We start from the raw sequence: 12606 nt of genomic DNA, 5'->3' as shown, positions 1-12606 counted from the left end.
GGGGTACTGAATAATATACTTATATGCTGTTCTTGTTCTATCCAGAAAAAAACAACTTCAGCAACAGCTGTTATGAGCAACTATTTATGACCTCAGATTGCGTAAAAGCCCAGCTGCTTGCCTATTTTTATATTTCCAAGTATGGTCCTAAAAAATCGCAGATTATACCAGTTTTGACGATTATTCTGACGGTGGCCAAGAAATTGATCCTCACGCACTGGATACATAAAGGGTCCCCATCTATCTTGGAACTAAAAAAGGCAATGCTTAACATATTATTCTATGTGCACCGGGCTCTCCTACAAGATTTGGAGAAGGGTGCCCCACGATTCTATACAAAGTGGGAAATTTATATCCTAAGTCTGGACCAACAGGTACAGACACATATACAAAGAATATTTGAGTCCACTACTTGGTTCCTCCTGAGGCAAATTGGTGCTTGAATGATCTTATTGTATCACCTAGATAGAATGGTATACATGTCCTAGATATGGATCACTGATTGCCTTCGAAGTGTACGGGGCCGATGATAACACCGACCATCCCAGAGTATTTAGCTTGAGCATTTCTAGATGGACCAAATGGGCCTCTTGTATAAAGACAATATCTATCCCCAGGAGGGCTGTGTATTCTACTAGAGAATTTGTGAGGCGCCTTAACAGGAGTTGTTCCACCAGTGTTATTTTAGGTGTTTTTTATTTAAATATAAAAGGATTACACATTTGTTGGCGGAGTCCTCTCCTTCATTATAGTTGTAGCGCTGCTCCATTCTTTTAATATCTATCCCCAGTCTAGACAAATATAAGAGGATTTTTTGCGTTTTGCAGGGGAGTGAAAGCCCCCTACATTAAACGTACCAAATTTCTGAGAAGTCATTGATCAATTAAGAGACACAGTAACTTACAGGTCCAAAGTTTCAAGGTATTTTCAGGCAGGTCAGGACAATTCAGGGTCAACAACCCCATTTCTAAACCATGGAAGTGAGATCTAAACAGATCTAAACAGATATATATAAACATTAGACAGGTTCTGACACATGAAGGGAAAAACATGAGGGAAAGAAGGGGAGCAGACAATAACAATAACAGAAATAAATTGCATACCACGGCAACCATAAACTTCTCTAAATACCAACTTCCAATTGTTGATAGGTGAAATAGGACTTGGGGTGCTCCTAAAGAACCGAGCTAGTGGTCCAAAGCCCCTCCAGCCTCACAAAGCAGAGATACACAAACACCATAGTGGTGTAAACTTATGCAATGCCAACTAGTAGTGCCCTAAAAAGCACTCATATTAACTAAAGGGTATAAACATCACAAACCAGCGTATCAGGTGGAAACACAAAAAAGACCAAGAAAATTTGATTATTATTAATAATATCCCGCTCATGTGTTTCTCAGGGGACGTCTTGAGGAGTGAACTCAGCAAAAAGAGGATTCCCTGAGAGTTAGTCCCAAAAATGGAAAGGATGGTGTGTTTTGTTTCAGGTTTCAGTGCAGTAGCCATGAAAGGGGCTTATTCATCAGGCAGGTTGATCCTGTCTGAATAATGGGGGGAAGTCGACCTGGCAGATTCCTCCCTCAGGTAGGCCTCAGCATCCGATACTATCGAGAGATGGGCCGGATATAGTAGTGCAAATTTCCGATTGCTTTTCGCCAACCGGGAGCAAAGGGGGGCAAACTCCTTCCGTGCTCTAGCCACTTCCGCGGAGTAGTCTTGGAAAATAAAGAGTCTAGAGTCATTCCAGGAAAGGTCACGTCTACGTTGCGATGCAGACCACAGCGTCTCCTTGTGGATATAGTTAAGACATAAAAATATTACCGGTCTGGGACTGGCATCATTGGATAGCCTCTGGGGCCCATTTCTGTGCACGCTTTCCACAATCATCCCAGCACACTTATCTGTGACAGCCAGGAGTTCTGACAATGTGGATTGTATAAAAGTAAAAATTGGAGGGCCGTTCAGTGACTCAGGTAGGTCCACCACCCTAAGGTTATTTCTATGTGAACAATTTTCAAGATCATCCAACTTGGACTGCATCTGATACTGTGCTTTCTGCATGGATGCAGACCGATCCTTCAGTGTAGTGACGTCCTGAAATATGTCACCCACAAGCTGTTCAGTACCAGTGACTCTTTTAGACAGTTGCCTGAACTGAGATTTAATGTCCTGGACAGCCTGTGTGACTCTATTAGCATGGGATTCCATGATAGGGCTGATGGTATCCTGAATGGCTTTAACCATTTCAGAATATGTGATGGGTCCCTCATGGTGTTGTGGGGAGAGATGTGGGGGTGCCCCAGAGGGGAGAAGAGGCGATGCAGTGTCTGTGGTACAGATGGAGCTGGCCTCTTCTATCCCCGGCGCTCGGCAGATCCCTTGCGCTGGCAGTGCCGGCGATAGAGACTGGGACACGTGTGTGTCTCACGCACATCCCAGAATCGCGACGGCTGGGTAGCGTCTCCCAGCCCGTCTCCGCTTCGGGGAGGCGCTGCCCAGTTTGGGGGGGTCAGGGCAGCAAGGGGGACCGGTGGAGATGGCGGGGGAGGCATCGGTGACCCCCGCCGAGCTCCATTGCCACGGGGCGTGCGGGCGTCTCATGCGCCCCGTGCATGGATGGCGGTAGAAACGCCATCCACAGCAAGGACAAGGCTGGCTCCATCTGTAGGTAAGAGGTTGTCTGCATGATCCATTTCAGGGTCCTGGTCATCCCTTACAGTTTGTCTGGAGCAGGTCTGCGGCTCCAGTATCTCTGCCCCCTTCTTTCCCTTGCTGCTGGATGTTTGCTGCTTTGGCTGGGAGTGAGGGGGAGCTGCGGGCGCCATTTTGTCCATTTTGTCTTTACTGTGGCGGCTGGTAGAACGGTGGCGCGGGGTGTCCTATGCGGCAGGAGCCACCAGGTACTTCTCCATTTGAAGGGGGACAGGGCGGGAGAGTCCGGTCAGCGGGGCAGCTCAGTACAGACAAGTCGCAGCAGCCGCTGGTATGGGCTGCGGGGAGCGTATCTCTGAGGCCGGGGAGCATGGTCACAGAATATTTTTGGGAAACACTTAGTAAAATGGGTTATTTTATCTGGTACACAATGTACTGCTTTGTGTCATTTTTAACTGGAACATAGAAAGAGTCATAGTGCAATAAACAGTAAATACATCTGAAATAAGTTCAATGTCTTCTATTGTTAATTCTAGAAAACAAAAACATTAAATAAAATGTGAAAGACAAATTCCACTGAAAAATATACAGTCTGCTTTCACCTTTATGTGAAACAATGAAAGTGCACCAGCATGTATCTGTTTATCAAGGTCACATTGGTACTGTAGGTTATTTTAGAGTACTGCAGAAGTTCCTTGATGTACTACAATCCCACAAACAGCTGAGAAATAAAGCACAAGCAGAAAACTTTGACCTTGATGAAAACAAAGAAAACGAGTTAACTATTTAATATAGGTTTTTAGTAATACATTAGTTTTTATGATATAATGTCCTATGACTAGTCATAACATACCTCCCAACTGTCTAGTTTTTCGAGGGAACGTCACGTTTTTTTTGGGATGTTCCTGTGTCCCTCCTGGGGCCAGCAGTGTCCAGCGGCGGGGGGGGGGGGGCAGTTTGGAGTCCCCCCTGTCCCCTGTGAATATTCCTGCAGCCTGAGGGGCTGGGGACATAGCCAGTAGCTCCCAGAGCCGCTAGCCATGCGAAAATGGGGCATGGCCTTGCGACAATAGGTCATGCCCCCTTATCACGAGTCCACACCCCCAACATTTTGTCTCTTCTCCCTCCCTGTTGGGAGGTATGTCATAACAGTACTTTATGATTGAACTCCAGGAAACATACACTTTCTATTTAAACAAATGGAAATGAATAAACCACACAGTTATGTTCTGCCAAACCATGGGCCACCTTTTTACAATTTGTTGTTGGTTTGTACCACGATCCTTGCTGTATATCTGGAATGTGGAACCTTCATTCATCCAGCTGTTGTTGAACTACACAACCCAGCATGCCCATTACAGTTTTGCTATTTGGCCATACTAAAATTGTTGCAATGCATGCTGGGATATGTAGTTCAACAACAGCTGGAGGGCCGAAGGTTCCCCATACCTGCTGTATATAGTGATAGAAGTTATAATAACATGTGAGGTTATTCTGATCGGAGCGGCCAAACGTGCGTACGTTCGCCATTACCGCACGCTAGCCGTACGCGGCCGTTAGGGTTAAGTCCACCCACAATTCAGCCGCTTACGTACGGGCAGAAATACCGTAGAAGGGGAGTGGCGTACAAATGAGCGTACGGCAACGTACGTGGACGGGACAGACCTTGCACTCCGACAACAGGCGTACAACTGAGCGTACGGCGCCGTGTACGGCCGTCTTTCCTCCGTCTCCCCACCGACTTCTTGCGGAGATCTGAGCGTACGCCAGTTTACACGGACGGGTCCCTATTGTTTTCAATGGAAAACTCAGCTTATGTCACCGCTCGTGAGAGTGAGCGTACGTCCGTGCACGCTGGCATACCCTTCACATATATGGACCTGCAAATCTTGCCTCTCAACTACTAATCTGACAATTGATTAATTAATCTATTTGTTATTCACTTATTGTTTTCTATTAACTCAATTGTCTACCTTAATAAAGACCTAATAAAACTACATTTGAACCCACATTACATGTATATTTGTTATGTTCTAATGTGGCATTTTAATCACTATCTATGTGTCCCCATATTGCTGTTACTTTTAAATCAAGTTATGTTGGTGTTTCTGTATATGTACTAAATTATGTACGTAATTACTTTGTCCAAAATGTGTAACATGTATACCTACCCTGATGTTATGTGTGATGTTTTAATCGAACAACATTAAACATTCATGCATTTTCACTATGTGTTATTTTACTCAAAAACACACACATTCACACATCAATCATTACCCCTCACCTCAAATTACAAGTATAACTTACAGTACACATCTGTATGTACCTACCCTTACATGCCCTCTAACATATTTATTATTAAAAACACAGGCAATTTCGAACTGTAATCAAACTTTTATTTGAGACAAAAATCAAAAGGGGGGGGGATAAATAAAAAATTAAAGGCGGGCCTCCAGAAGGCCAAAAAGGAGCTGCAGGTATACAATGGTCAGCATGATTTCCCGCATGAGGGCTGCCACCTCCTCCTGCTGCTGTTCAGTGTCTGTAATGAAGGGATAAAACAAAAAATTAATATATAACATACACAAATGTTTGTTGTATTTGTACATAATAAAAAGTTCAGAGTTATGTGTGAAGGCCACATACATTTAGAAACTACATTGAAGATGGGTCTGCTGTAAACACAGTACTAAAAAATAATATGTTAACACACACATACTGTACATAGTAAATAACATTAATTCAATTACTCCTTCATCAATGAATGTATGCTGTATCCCAATTGGTACTTTGTTTTTGGGGGACTGTCCTCTAACCTCACAATTAGCCTGTGCTATTTAAGGGTTATGACATTGTTGTGGCTTAAGCACTCCTTACTATTTTAAATTTAGGACATTGCTGTACAAATTATAGGCCTACAGCTATGTTTGTAAAGCATGCATCCGCATGGCCTCACACACTATTACCAAAACAATCTCTACATTTAAGTTGCACCAGTGGCAGATTAAGCCTTTGGGGGGCCCGGGGTACTTTAGAGCGGGGGGCCCCCTTGCACTTGTCATTACTGGCCGCACACTGCATGGGCGAATATTATACTGTCCAAACATAGAGTAAAGGCAGAATAAACTTGGTCAATGGTTACCTGCAGGGGATATATATATATATATATATATATATATATATATATATATATATATATATAGACAGGGGGTTGGCGGCACTCGGAATAATAATAGACCCCATATATATATATATATATATATATATATATATATATATACACACACCACATGAAAAGCCTGTGTTTGTCCCTCTGCCCCTTACTCTGGAGGAGACCTCACAGTCCTAGTGCTGCCTCTGATTAAAAACCCTCCTATGACTAAGCTGCTGCTGCTGTTCTCCATGGACCTGAGAAGCATGTAATGAGCTCCACCAATCAGAGCTCAGCACAAACTTCTCAGCCTCTGTCCTCTAGTGCAAAGTGTCATGGGACTTAGTCCACTCCCAGAAATGCACCGCACACTTGTGCAATCAGTGTGCCTTGGCTCCCGATGCTCAGCACCATAAATCATTGTCACATTGGCAGATAGGTGAAGCTGCAGCACTACCCCACCCATGCACAAAACATTTAGCTAAAAAAAACAAAACATAACTTAAACATTTTATTTTTAAAAAATACATGACAACCACAGGGGGCCCCTAGCTAGAGGGGGGCCCAGGGGCACTGACCCCTTGCGCCTCCATTATAATCCGGCCCTGTGTTGCACATCATGCTGGGAACTGGAGTTACCCAACACCTGGAGCCACATAACTACCACACCACTAATGTCGGATATCTCATTGGATGTACTGTTATGTCAATTATTCAAGGGGTGAGGCATGGCCACACTCAAAAAAACCACCAAGGGGAGCCTTGTTCCTGGAGAAGGACAGGACACACCTCATGGTCGGCCTGCAGTGATATGTTGCAACTAATGTTGATGTTGGATACACATATGTGGTTGTTGTGATTGTTTATGTGTAGAAATGTGTAGGTCAACATTAGACACATTATTTACTTACGGCTACTTGAGCCATCCTGGTTGCCGCTGCTTGGCTGTGCAGTGGTTGGGGGGGTCAGGAGCAAGGTGGATGGTCCTTGAGTTTGGCCCGAGGTAGTGGGTGTGAGTGGGGAGTGGAGAGGTTTGGGGGTGGGTGGTGGAGAGGTGTAGGGGGGTAGGAAATGGGGTGGGGAGGGGGGGTGGGGGTTGTGGAGGGGGTGGGGGTTGTGGAGGGGGTGGGGGTTGTGGAGGGGGAAGGGGATGGGGAAATGGTGTGGGTCCAAACTGCACCCAGTGTCTCCTCTTCTTCCTCCTCCTCTTCTTCCTCCTCCTCTTCTTCCTCCTCCTCCTCTTCCTCCTCCTCTTTCTTCTCCTCCTCCTCCTCCTCCTCTTCCTCCTCTTCCTCCTCCTCTTCTTCCTCCTCCTCCTCTTCCTCCTCCAGGGCTGCCTGGTCCCGGGCTGCCTGGTCCCGGGCTGTCTGCTCCCGTGCTTCCATACGTGCCCTTGCCCGTGCTGAAATGTTCATGTTGATGGCATAGAAATCGAAGATTGGGTTTCATAAAAAAGGGGGAAAGAAAAATTCACATTAGTCATGCTCATAACCTTCCAAATTATCATTGCTGTGATATTTCAGACATTTATCATGCAAACTATTTGATATCCTACACCCAAAAACTGATCAACTACTTAAACCCCCCCCCTTTACACCCCCTATACACCCCCTATACACCCATATACACCCATATACACCCATATACCCCCCATATACACCCATATACACCCATATACACCCATATACACCCCCATATACACCCCATATACCCCCCATATACACCCCCATACACCCATATACACCCATATACCCCCCATATACACCCATATACACCCCCATATACACCCCATATACCCCCCATATACCCCCCATATACACCCCATATACCCCCCATATACACCCATATACACCCCCATATACACCCCATATACCCCCCATATACACCCCCATACACCCATATACACCCATATACCCCCCATATACACCCCATATACCCCCCATATACACCCCCATACACCCATATACCCCCCATATACACCCATATACACCCCATATACCCCCCATATACACCCATATACACCCCCATATACACCCCATATACCCCCCATATACACCCCCATACACCCATATACACCCATATACCCCCCATATACACCCATATACACCCCATATACACCCCCATACACCCATATACCCCCCATATACACCCATATACACCCCCATATACCCCCCATATACCCCCCATATACCCCCCATATACCCCCCATATACACCCCCATACACCCCCATACTCAGGAACATATTTATAAAAAGTACACAAAACATTGCTAAAAAACGCTGACATCCTAGTAATCAAAACTTACATCGGGCAATATGGCGGCGAAGGCTGCTGAGAAGAACCGGCTGCCGCCGGCGCAGGTCTGACCAGCGCCGCTCAACCTGCCCCAGGCTTCTGCGGACGCCGGTCGTAGAGAAGATGAGGCGGCGGGCAGCAGTATACGCCCGCCGCTTGTCGGCATTACAGACATATGGGCCCCTGGGCCCCAGGTGACGGTCCATCACTTCCACCAGGGCTAAAAGCTCTGAGGTGGAAAAGGGCCTAGCTCTTGGACAAGTCATATTGGCAATGGCGCAGTTATTAATTGCAGGTACATATATCACTTTTGGTGCTTGCTGATTGGTCGAAAAAATTGTTTGTTTGGTATTAACTTTATTAATCCCTCTTACATTAACAAACTGGATGCGAATAGAAACTTACGCGGACCGTTCCGATATACACACACCACAACCAACAGCATGCATTCAATGAACAGAGAAGTACTGTACTTACAGTGTGCGGAAAATAATACACGCAACCCTCTACTTATAACTACGCTGCTTAAAGGGGGCACGATGCACCGATATGCATACAGAGAAGTACTGTATATACAGTAGGCGGAAAATAATACACGCAACCCTCTACTTATAACTACGCTGCTTAAAGGGGGCACGATGCAACATGTTGCTGTATGACAATTTCATACACATTACATATGTAAGGAAAGCATTATAACGTGATGTTTTGAAATGTGACTCACAAAGCATACACGAACTCCAACAGATACCAGCTGACAACACTCGTCATTGGAATGACAGGTGCACACATTTCACGATGTAGCACAATGCTCCACAACCTGTGTATGTGCATATTCAGGTGTTTGGTCAGGTGCGTTGAGACCTGCGTAATTTAAGCGGCAATTATCGCGGGAAATATCGGCGTAAATTTGCATCTATATTGCGTGGAAAAATATACGCCCCCTTGTTCATGGCGGGAAATTAACATATAAATATTCAGTCAGATGCAGGCCACAATTGCTGCAAACATGTCTGACTCTGACGATTCAGCAGCAGAGGACGCTCTGCAGAGAGCACAAGCAGAATCCCTGCTTGAAGCATTACAGAAGAGGGAACAGGAGCGGAGAAGGAGGGCCCAAGAGAGGAGTAGCCTGCAAGATCAAGCGGGCCCCTCAGTAACAGGCCCTGGTGAACCTCCACCAGCTCCACAAGGGCCAAGCAACCAGCCAGAACAAGAGGTTGCATCTCTCCAAACAGGTGTGACCCAGCAGGTGCATGGTGAGAGAACTGGGGCCACCAGAAAACGTGCTGCAACATCGAGGGTGAGGACTGAGCAGGATACCACCACCAGAAAGAGAAACCCTGCATTTGTAGAGGCCGAAATGCGAATTCTAGTGCCCAGGGCACGCGAATGGATTGAGTTGGCAACCAGGAAGCCGGGTGCCAGTGCAAGGAGAAACCTTTGGGAGAAGATCACAGAGGAAGTGAACCAGGTGTCACCAGTGGTCAGAACTTGGGACGCGGTGAAGAAAAGGTTAGTGTGTTTGTCAGGGCAATTTTTCAGCAGTCTCCAGCAGGAACTGAGGCCCTTATTCTAGTTCACTCTTTCTGGCCAAATATTTCTTAGATGGACCAAACCATGTGCACTGCAGGTGAGGCAGGTGTTACTTGTGCAGAGATAATCAGATTTGGGTGGGGTTTTACACCTGCCTCACCTGCAGTGCACATGGTTTTGTCCATCTAAGAAATATTTGGGCAGAAAGAGTGAACTAGAATAAGGGCCTCAGTTCCTGCTGGAGACTGCTGAAAAATTGCCCTGGTCTTTGTCCCCCTGATAATGTCATATGTGTGTACATATGTTACATGTATGTTTTGAGACTAATAGAAAGGTGTGTTTGTAGATAGTGCTACACTTCAATGTCACATGTGAACACAACCATGTCTAATAACCCACATTGATATATGAAACATGCACCATTGGTGTGATGTGAGGTTATGGGCACAGTTCTGCTCATGTGAAGTATGTGATGGTAAACAATTGGGTTGGTTACAGCGCTATAAACCTTTTGTATGTGGGGCACCTTAACTGAGTGGTCCGTGCTCAAAATAGTATTAATCAGAAGTTATAGTTAAGCGCTCTCCTTTGTATGTGAAAATGAGTGACAGGATGCTAATTGTGTAAAGTCAAAATGCTTTTATTAATAAAGTTGCAAACAAATGTACATATGCAGATAAGGTAAATGGTGAGAGCCTTGAATGAGCCCCGTGGGGGAATTGGGGTGCCAGCAGGCCCCTTTCTACCATAAGCCTAACAGGCTTATGTCTCATACAGGTTTGGATGGTGTGGATGCTGCCAGTGATAAGCCCTTTTGGGTGTAAGGGGTCAGCAGAACCCTTTAACCATAAGCCAGTAGGCTTATGTCTTATGTAGGCAGATGAGCGTGTTGGTGGGGGAAAGGGGATAGCCTGTGGGGCGGGTGGGTGGAGGTTATAGTCCAGAACAACAACAGGGGCTGGAGGCAAAGTCACTGGATCACTGTGTGGGCTGTGCTGGGTGGCGGCGTCCCGCTCCCAGAAGTCTTACCCAGATGATCCTTTTGCAGAGTGTTACGCAGCGGTGCTGTGCTGGAGTCCCGGGCTGTCTGTGCCAGTCCGAGGTGAGGGATGCTCACCCGGCTGGCTGAGATGTTGTTGCCGCTCAGCTGGAAGTGCGGCCTGTACGAGTGATGCGACCCGGACGCTACTTCCGGGTTAGCGCGATGATGTCACCGGGGGACTGAGCGCTCGACTCCGGCTTGGAGGAGACTTTGTTCTGTGTAGTAGGAGATGCTGTAGGATGATTCTTGCAGTGTGTCCAACGCGTTTCAGCCACTGGGGCCTTTGTCAAGGATGGTGCAGATGAGGGTACAGCTTGATTTATGCTGAAGGGGCGTGTCTGTAAACGCAACCAAGGGATTTGATTGGTCTTGGTTGTGGGTCTCTGATTGGCTGTTGTGTGGTGTCAATCAGAATGAGATGTGTTATGTGTATGTGGGACGAGGGGCTGTTAACCATGTGAGGGCTGGATGTCAGTTCTTGTGTGGTGGATGGTGCAAGTAAGGGGTGATATCTTGGTTCTTAAGTATTAGAGATGAGATAGTGGGAGAAGTATCAGTTTATTGTGTGTTAGTGGGTAGTTGCAGGATGGATATTAATAGGTGAAAATCACAGTGTCTGTTAGTTTGTTTACATTTTCATTTTATAAACAAGGGGGTTAGGACTGTAGGATTTAGCCCAAGTGGCTGTTATGAAAATCAATGTTGAGTCCTTTGGGGTTAAGTGTCTTGATGGTATAAATCCAGAAAAGCTCTCGTTTGTTGAGAGTGTCTATATGATTACCCCCTCTCCAATTTTTAAGGGGGGTCTCTATTCCCATGAAGAATAGATCCTTGGGGTCACTGTTGTGTTGGTTTTTATAATGTAGGGATACGCTGTGATTTTCATATCCTATGCGGATGTTCCTAATGTGTTCGTATATGCGCTGTTTTAGTGTGCGTGTGGTCCTTCCTATGTATTCTAGACCACAGGGGCATCTCAGAAGATATATCACCCCTGTGTGTTCACATGATGTCTGTTGTGCAATTTTGAATGTTTTTCCTGTTGTTGTGGATGTCCAGGCCTGGACTTTCTTAGTCGATTTGTTAGTCATGTTCTTGCAGCCCGTGCATCTTCCACAGTAGTGGAAGCCTGTAGTGTGGTCAATGGTTGTCTGGGTCAGAGTCTTAGGTTTAATGTGGTTGTGTACCAGTCTTTGTCTGATGTCTGGGGCTTTTCGGTAGGTGATTTTTGGTTTGTCAGGTATTGAAGGTGTGAGGTCAGGGTCCTGCTGTAAAATGTGCCAGTGTCTCCTTAGTATGTTGTGGAATTGTTTTGCTGACTTGTTGTAGGTGGTTATGAATGTGACTTCATTGTTCTCTATCTGATTTGGTTTAGGTCTGGTTTGTAGTGTGATGGATCTATCTAGTGCTGTGACTTCGTTAAGTGCAGTTTCAACTATGTGTTGGTCATACAGTTTTTCTTGGAACTGTCCCATCAGTTCTGTGCTCTGTGATATAAACTCCTCTGTCTTAGAGCAATTCCGTCTGATGCGTCGGAATTGCCCCTTTGGGATGTTCTGCAGCCAGGGTTTATGATGTGCGCTGGTGTATAGTATGTAGCTGTTGACATCTACGTTTTTTCTGTATGTCCTTGTGTGTATGGTGTTGTCTTCTATGTATATGTCCAGGTCCAGAAATTGAACTGATGTTTTACTGATGTTGGTTGTAAACGTGAGGTTTCTATTGTTAGCGTTCAGGTAGTTGGTGAAGTTAGTCAGTGAGTCAAGTGTCCCTTTCCATATGAAGATGATGTCGTCGATGAAGCGCCGCCATAGGATCAGATTGTCATGCCAGCCATGCCCAGCCTGTATATGATCCTCCTCCCACTTACCCATAAACAGGTTGGCATAGCTGGGTGCCACTTTAGATCCCATAGCGGTCCCAGTGGTCT

Source organism: Crinia signifera, chromosome 2 (assembly GCF_055691185.1).
Source record: "Crinia signifera chromosome 2, ASM5569118v1, whole genome shotgun sequence".
NCBI classification, from domain to species: Eukaryota; Metazoa; Chordata; class Amphibia; order Anura; family Myobatrachidae; genus Crinia; species Crinia signifera.
Note: the sequence above shows the minus strand (reverse complement) of the source record.